At 44.7% G+C, this 8,718-nt stretch overlaps 1 non-coding gene across 1 annotated transcript; it reads left to right on the forward strand.

Moving 5' to 3' along the window:
* Window positions 1-6,255: 6,255 nt before the first annotated feature.
* Window positions 6,256-6,364, forward strand: TRNAL-CAA (transfer RNA leucine (anticodon CAA)). The gene is made up of 2 exons: window positions 6,256-6,293; window positions 6,319-6,364. It is a non-coding gene; the product is annotated as a tRNA-Leu (tRNA).
* The last annotated feature ends 2,354 nt before the right edge of the window (window positions 6,365-8,718 follow it).

Here is an 8,718-nt window from a genome sequence, read left to right on the forward strand (position 1 = left end):
CAGTGTGAGCCCTCATATAGCATCTTTATATATAGTTTGAGCCTCCACATAGCCTTCGACATACAGAATGTGGTCCCAAGTTGCCTCCTATATACAGTATAAGCCCCCACTTAGCCCCTATATACAGTATGAGCCCCCACATAGCTCCTCTATATGCAATGTGGCCCCCCATATATCCCTTCTATATATAATGAATGTGAGCCCCCACATTGCCTCACTATATACAGTGTGAGCCCTCATATAGCCTCTTTATATAGTTTGAGCCTCCACATAGCCTTCGACATACAGTATGTGGTCCCAGGTTGCCTCCTGTATACAGTATAAGCCCCCACTTAGCCCCCTATATACAGTATGAGCCCCCACATAGCTCCTCTATATGCAATGTGGGCCCCCATATATCCCTTCTATATATAATGAATGTGAGCCCCCACATTGCCTCACTATATACAGTTTGAGCCTCCACATAGCCTTCGACGTACAGTATGTACAGTAAGTTGCCTCCTATATACAGTATGAGCCCCCACTTAGCCCCCTATATACAGTATGAACCCCCACATAGCCCCTCTATAGACAAGGCTTTACAGATATCTAATGTCAGTTGGGACGAACTAGAAGTAGTGATGACATGGCAGCAACAAATTTTGCTAATCTAATCTTGACATAGTTGATGTGTCTAAATTTAAGAGCTGATTTATTTTTGATTATTGCAGTCAGTAGGGAAAACCTAATTCTCTATTGCTTCTAAATACTGAGAAATTATCTCTTATGCGTAAAAATACTCTGTGGAACGCCCTGTGCCTCGCCATTGTTTCTTGTATCCTTCTTTCTTTCATTACATTCCTAACCTCATTATATCAACTCCTCACTGATTTCCTGTGCAAACCTTAATCTGAGCCAAACTATTCCATTTATTTATGCTCTTTACCATATGCAAATAAATGCTGATTTTCAGCTGCATTCCTGATTCACACTGGATTGAAAGAATGTATCAATGTTATCACATAGCTGGGACACAATAGAAATTACAAAGTGCATACTTTCCTGATACCACAAAGATTAGATACACAGTCACAGCGATTTACCATCCACACTGTGTGTAAATTAGTCCATTAACACACAAACTGTAAAAGGGGCAGACAAAGGATAAAAGGACTAATGTGAAATCAAGGCCTCAGACTCAGCACTCCAGAGTGTAACAATTTTTATTACTAATATTCTGATGAGACAATTGCTAACTGCAGAGCCACCCTGCGGAGCCGCCGCCCCACCACCGTGCGGAGCCGCCGCCGCCCCACCACCGTGCGGAGCCGCCGCCCCACAGGGCTGTGGAGTCGGAGTCATAGTCGTGGAGTCGGAGTCGGAGCTCATTTTGGTGGAGTCGGAGTCGGTATAAAATGCACCGACTCCGACTCCTAAAATATATAATAAATTGGGGACAGGAGTGCAATGCAGAATGTGCTGAATATTTTACTAAATAATAACATTTAGTATAATGCTTATATTGAAGTGAAAAATTTATTGTAGTACAATGTGAACATCAGAAACTTAATTATTTTTATGATACAATAATCAATATATTTGGATAGAACATAAAATATACTTATTAGAATACAACTCTAGAACACAAAAAACTAATAAATTGTAAATATGTAATACAATATATATAAATACACACACAAGATATATATGTAATCTACTGTATATTACATAGTGTATTACATATTTACAATTTATTACAGTTTTTTGTGTTCTAAAGTTGTATCTAATAAATATATTTTATGTTCTATCCAAATATATTGATTATTGTATCATAAAAATTATTAAATGTCAGATGTTCACATACACATGTTCATGTACTACAATAAATTTTTCACCTAACTATAAGCAATATATGTAGGAGTCGGAGTCGGAGTCGGTGCAAGAGAAATTGAGGAGTCGGAGTCGAAGGTTTGGCTTACCGACTCCACAGCCCTGCCGCCCCACCACCCTGCGGAGCTGATTCCCAACCTACACCCCACCTACTGTCTCCTCCCCAAAATCCTATAGAATGTAAGCCCACAAGGGCTTCCCTCTGTACTAGTCTGTCTACTGTAACTTATATATGTATTCTGTATGTAACCCCTTCTCATGTACAGCACCGTGGAATCAATGGTGCTCTAGAAATAAATAATAATAATAATAACTGGCAGTTTTCTATTTTTCAGTGTAGTTATATCCGACAAAACTAGAATTTTTCAAAGTGTTTTTGCATTTTACTGCTACAACCCATTCTCGGCCATTAAATGACCACCAATTATCTACATGGAAGCCAAATAGTGGTAGTTTAATAACCTATTTAGATAGGTTGAGTGTACTTCTATGCACACAGAAACATGTTAATATGATCATTCTGTGCTTATAAATTATCATTGTCCTATTTAGGCAGCGATGTGCTGCCAAAACCAATTATTTTCTTAAGGCTATGACCGCACTTTGCGTTTCCACCTGCGTTTCAGCTGCTTTTTAGGTCCGTTTTGAACTGTACCTTTTTCATGCCAAAAGGCATGCGTTTTGATTTTCCAGCAAAGTCAATGGTAAATGTTGATTTTCAGACCGCACTTTGCGTTTCTAAACGCTGCGTTTAATTTGCATATTTTGTGGCAAAAAACATGCGTTCAAAGAAGCAGCATTTCAATTGTTTTTGCCATTTCTGCAGCGTTTTGCTAACATTGAAGTCAATGAGAAGTGTCAAAAAGCAGAAAACATCTAAATTCCAGCGTTTTACCTGCTTTTTAGCTGCTGAAACAGTGCGTTTTTGTCTTCAAAAACGTATGCTTTTCACACATTTAAATAATGGAATAATATGTCCCTTTACACACACACATAGTCCGACAATTAAATTAGTGAAAATTATGATTTTATTGCTATTTTTGCAATAGATTTTATTAATCCGCTATATTTTCAAGAAATTTAACAAATTTCATTGTTAATTTAAAAATTATATATGTTTCTTATTTTTTTTCTCTTTTTTCAGTCTGTTTGAATATTTAATCTTTATTTAGCAGTGTCCTGATGTTCAAAATGCATCTGTCAAAACGCAAGGGGAAAAGCAGGTAAAAAGCGCCGGAAACGCATCTTAAACGCGGTAAATACGCATGCGTTTTCAGCGCTAAAGTTCTGAAAAAGGCAACTTTGGTCAAATCAATTAAGGCCAAAACGTGCGTTTAGAACTGCAAGTAGGAGAACGCAAAGTGCGGTCTTAGCCTTAAAGCAAATTAAAACTAATGAACCAATATATATTTGTTTGGTGATTCGCAGCTTGTTTAGTTAGATTGATAATTGTGTTCCCAATGATCGGCCGGTATAAATGCATTTCCATTATATTGTAAGTTGCTGAAACTTCCATAAACTAAATTTTTGCCTTATCAAAAGAGGATTAAAGAGTGACCAAAATATTTGAATAGAGTATATGTGAATTGGAATACAGTGGAACCTCGCTTAACTAGTAACCCAGTTAGCGAGTATTTTGCTTAACAAGCAAAGCTTGCTGTAAATTTGTAACTCGGTTTACGAGGAAGCTTTGCTGTACGAGCAAAATACTCACCGCACACACTTCCGGTTCCGTACATCCACCGCGCTCTAACCCACTCGTGCAGTCCACACAAACACACACACAAGCACACACAAACACGCACACACACACACAGATATTATGCTCACCTTACCTTCCATTCCATCGCTGGCCTCATGGTTCTTGTAGTTCGCCGCTACAGGATGTGAATCGGGTAACCATTGTGACGAGGGAGGAACTTCCGCTGTCAGCCGCTACTCAAAGGCAGCGCACTGACCAATCAGAGGCAAGCGGCTCTTGCCTTTGACGTCAGCGCGCTGGCAGAGGAAGTTCCTCCCTCGTCGCAATGGTTACCCGATACACATCCTGTACTGGCGAACTGCAAGATCCAGGAGGCCGGTGATGGAACGGAAGGTAAGGTGAGCATAATATGTGTGTGTGCGCGTGTTTGTGCGTGTTTGTACATGTGTGGAATGGCATAATAGGGGACCAGGATGGGACTTTTAACTAGTTGTGGAACAAATTGTCTGCATTGTAATGATTTTGAAACGTTCGTTAATATATAAAATTGAGAAGCTGGAACATTTTGTAAATCAATATTTTACTGATTCTGTATTCTACTCCAGAGCTGCACTCACTGTTCTGCTGGTGCAGTCATTGTGTGCATACATTACATTACTTATCCTGTACTGATTACTGATCCTGAGTTATATCCTTTTATTATACTCCAGAGCTGCACTCACTATTCTGCTGGTGCAGTCACTGTATATACACTGTACATTACATTAGTGATCCTGAGTTACATCCTGTATTATACTCCGGAGCTGCACTCACTGTTCTATTGGTACTGACTCTGTGTACATACATTACATTACTTATCTTGTAATGATTCTGAGTTATATCCTCTTATACTCCAGAGCTGCACTCATTATTCTGCTGGTGCAGTCATTGTATAAATACATTACATTACTGATACTGTACTGATCCTGAATTATATTCTCTTATTATACTCCAGAGCTGCACTCACTATTCTACTGGTGCAGTCATTGTATATATACATTGCATTACTGATCCTGAGTTAGATCCTGTATTCTGCTCCACAGCGTCACTCATTATTCTGCTGGTGCAGTCTCTGTGTACATACATTACATTACTTATCCTGTACTCATCCTGGGTTACATCCTGTATTATACTCCACAGCTGCACTCACTATTCTGCTGGTGCAGTCACTGTGTACATACATTAAATTACTTATCCTGTACTGACCCTGACTTAGATCCTGTATTCTGCTCCACAGCTGCACTCACTATTCTGCTGGTGCAGTCACTATGCACATACATTACATTACTTATCCTGAGATACATCCTGTATTATACTCCAGAGCTGCACTCACTATTCTGCTGGTGCAGTCGCTGTGTACATACATTACATTACTTATCCTGAGATACATCCTGTATTATACTCCAGAGCTGCACTCCCTATTCTGCTGGTGCAGTCACTATGTACATACATTACATTACTTATCCTGTACTGATCCTGAGTTATATCCTGTATTATACTCCAGAGCTGCACTCCCTATTCTGCTGGTGCAGTCACTATGTACATACATTACATTACTGACCCTGAGTTAGATCCTGTATTATACTCCCCAGCTGCACTCACTATTCTGCTGGTGCAGTCACTGTGTACATACATTACATTACTGATCCTGAGTTACATCCTGTATTATACTCCACAGCTGCACTCACTATTCTGCTGGTGCAGTCACTGTGTACATACATTACATTACTTATCCTGGACTGATCCTGAGTTACATCCTGTATTATACTCCAGAGCTGCACTCACTATTCTGCTGGTGCAGTCACTGTGCACATACATTACATTACTGACCCTGAGTTAGATCCTGTATTCTGCTCCACAGCTTCACTCACTATTCTGCTGGTGCAGTCACTGTGCACATACATTACATTACTGACCCTGAGTTAGATCCTGTATTCTGCTCCACAGCTTCACTCACTATTCTGCTGGTGCAGTCACTGTGCACATACATTACATTACTGACCCTGAGTTAGATCCTGTATTCTGCTCCACAGCTGCACTCACTATTCTGCTGGTGCAGTCACTGTGCACATACATTACATTACTGACCCTGAGTTAGATCCTGTATTCTGCTCCACAGCTGCACTCACTATTTTGCTGGTGCAGTCACTGTGCACATACATTACATTACTGACCCTGAGTTAGATCCTGTATTCTGCTCCACAGCTTCACTCACTATTCTGCTGGTGCAGTCACTGTGCACATACATTACATTACTGACCCTGAGTTAGATCCTGGATTCTGCTCCACAGCTGCACTCACTATTCTGCTGGTGCAGTCACTGTGCACATATATTACATTACTGACCCTGAGTTAGATCCTGTATTCTGCTCCACAGCTTCACTCACTATTCTGCTGGTGCAGTCACTGTGCACATACATTACATTACTGACCCTGAGTTAGATCCTGGATTCTGCTCCACAGCTGCACTCACTATTCTGCTGGTGCAGTCACTGTGCACATATATTACATTACTGACCCTGAGTTAGATCCTGGATTCTGCTCCACAGCTGCACTCACTATTCTGCTGGTGCAGTCACTGTGCACATATATTACATTACTGACCCTGAGTTAGATCCTGTATTCTGCTCCACAGCTGTGTAGGTGTCAGGATGGCCGAGCGGTCTAAGGCGCCAGACTCAAGATAGTCTCTTCCCAGTGACTGGGTGTTCTGGTCTCCGTATGGAGGCGTGGGTTCAAATCCCACTTCTGACACATTTTTTATGTAACTTTAACAACTTTTAAAAAAAGGCTGGATGATTTCCTGAGTACACAACATTGTCAGTTATAAATGATTTAGTGACGAAATATATAATTGGGGAAAAAGGTTGGATTAGGTGGCCCTAGGTCTTTTTTTCAATCTATGTAACTATTCACAAAGTTACTCAACCACAAGATCTGATCCCCAACCTGCGTGGTTAGTGTCCGGTGGTTTGTATATTAGGACTTATCATCTATATAAGGCTATGTGTCCACGTTGCTTTTTACCTGCTTTTTACCTGCTTTTTACCGGCTTTTTTGCTGCTTTTTCAACTGCAGCGTTTAATGCCAAAATGGATGTGTTCTGCTTTTCAAGCAAAGTCTATGGGAATTTGGGTTTCTTGTGCCCACTATGCAGTTCAAACTGCAGCCTTTTTCAGGCAGAACTTTGGACAAAAACTCAGCTTTGCAGTGCAAAACCCAAATGGCAAAAACAATTGACATGTCAATTGTTTTTGCCATTTGCGTTTTGAACTGCAAAGCAGAGTTTTTGCCCAAATTTCTGCCAGAAAAAGGCTGCAGTTTGAACTGCATAGTGCGGACAAGAAACCCAAATTCCCATAGACTTTGCTTGAAAAGCAGAACACATCCAGTTTGGCATTAAACGCTGCAGTTGAAAAAGCAGCAAAAAAGCAGGTAAAAAGCAGGTAAAAAGCAACGTGGACACATAGCCTTATGCAGTTTTGAGGCCAAAAACACACCCGAAAAACGCACTGTGTGAACTTACCCTTACACAGGCAGGAATTCCGGATCAGTACAATTTAGTTATTTTTCCATTGGTTGAGACTTTATAGAAATTGTGAAATGTTGTGAATGTGTGCTCTAAATATGACATTTTCTGATGTTAATTACCACCCCATATTATCTCACTAAATGAACCCGGTCTGGGGGCTTTACACGGTAGCGATATCGGTAACGATATTGCTATCGTGCGTACCCGCCCCCATCGTTTGTGTGACACGGGCATATCGCTGCCTACAACAGCTTCACATGCACTTACCTACCATGCGACGTCGCTCTGGCCGGCGAACCGCCTCCTTTCTAAGTGGGCGGTCGTGCAGCGTCACAGTGACGTCACATGGCAGCCGTCCAATAGATGCAGAGGGGCGGAGATGAGCGGGACATAAACATCCCACCCACCTCCTTCCTTCCGCATTGCCGGTGGAGGCAGGCAAGGAGATGTTTGTCGCTCCTGCGGTGTCACACACAGCGATGTGTGCTGCCGCAGGAACGAGTTACAACATCGCTAAAGGAAGAGCCCGGACTGCTGACCCGAAGGGGCTTAAGGGAGGGCTACATGACTAGGAGGGATGCCAGGCCATAGGGTTAATAAGGGGTTAATGGAGAAAGTCAGTTTGGGCGCGAAATTTGGGGGGGTGCTAAGGGGCAGTTAGGATCAGGGGTCAGTGTGATTGGTCAGGGGGTGGTGGCTATAGGGGGTCGTATATAGGGCAGGTCAGAGGGGGGTGGGCCATTCCTACCTGGACGTGACTGGAATCGTTGTGGCTGGATCCCGAAGATGGAGGACTTCATGGCACAGATGAAGAGGATGGCGGAGCAGCGTGGACAGCGTTGGATGGACGAGCAGCTCCTGCGATGGTCCGGCGTCGGCGAGGAAGAGGGGACCCCCCTGCCTCCGAAGCGGCAGCGAAGAACTCGGCCCCCGGAGCGCCTCAGCCCGGAGATGACGCCGAGGAGCCGGCAGCGGAGACGGAGCCCGAGTGGATGTGCGGCGGTGGATCCGGGAGCCGGGACGTCGCGAGGCCCCGGCCGGAAGTCGGGCCGCGGGCGCCAAGGCAACGGGGCGGTGAGCGACACGGCCGGCCTCCCCTCCTCTTCCGGGTCGCGGCGCACGGCAGTGACGCGCGCGTCGCGGCCGCGTGACCCGGCGCGGTCACCTGACCCGGCGCGGTCACCTGACCCGGCGCGGTCACGGGGCCCGCTGCGCTCGCGTGACCCGGCGTCCCCCTGTGCTCCGGCGGCCTCACCTGACCGAGCGCGCTCACCTGACCCGCCGCGGTCACGTGGGGCGGCGCGGTCACGTGGGGCGGCGCGGTCACGTGGGGCGGCGCGATCACGTGGGGCAGCGCGGTCACGTGGGGCGGCGATGTCACCTGACCGGGCGCTGTCACCTGACCGTGCGCGGTCATGTGACCCCGCGTACTCACCCGTCCCGCCGCGTCCTCGTGATCCGGCAGGCTCGCCTGACCCGGTGCGGTCACCTGACCCGCCGCGGTCACGTGGGCCGGCGCGGTCGCGTGGGTCGGCGGGGTCGCGTGGGTCGGCGGGGTCGTATGAGCCAGCGGGGT

Source organism: Anomaloglossus baeobatrachus, chromosome 10 (genome assembly GCF_048569485.1).
Source record: "Anomaloglossus baeobatrachus isolate aAnoBae1 chromosome 10, aAnoBae1.hap1, whole genome shotgun sequence".
NCBI lineage: Eukaryota > Metazoa > Chordata > Amphibia > Anura > Aromobatidae > Anomaloglossus > Anomaloglossus baeobatrachus.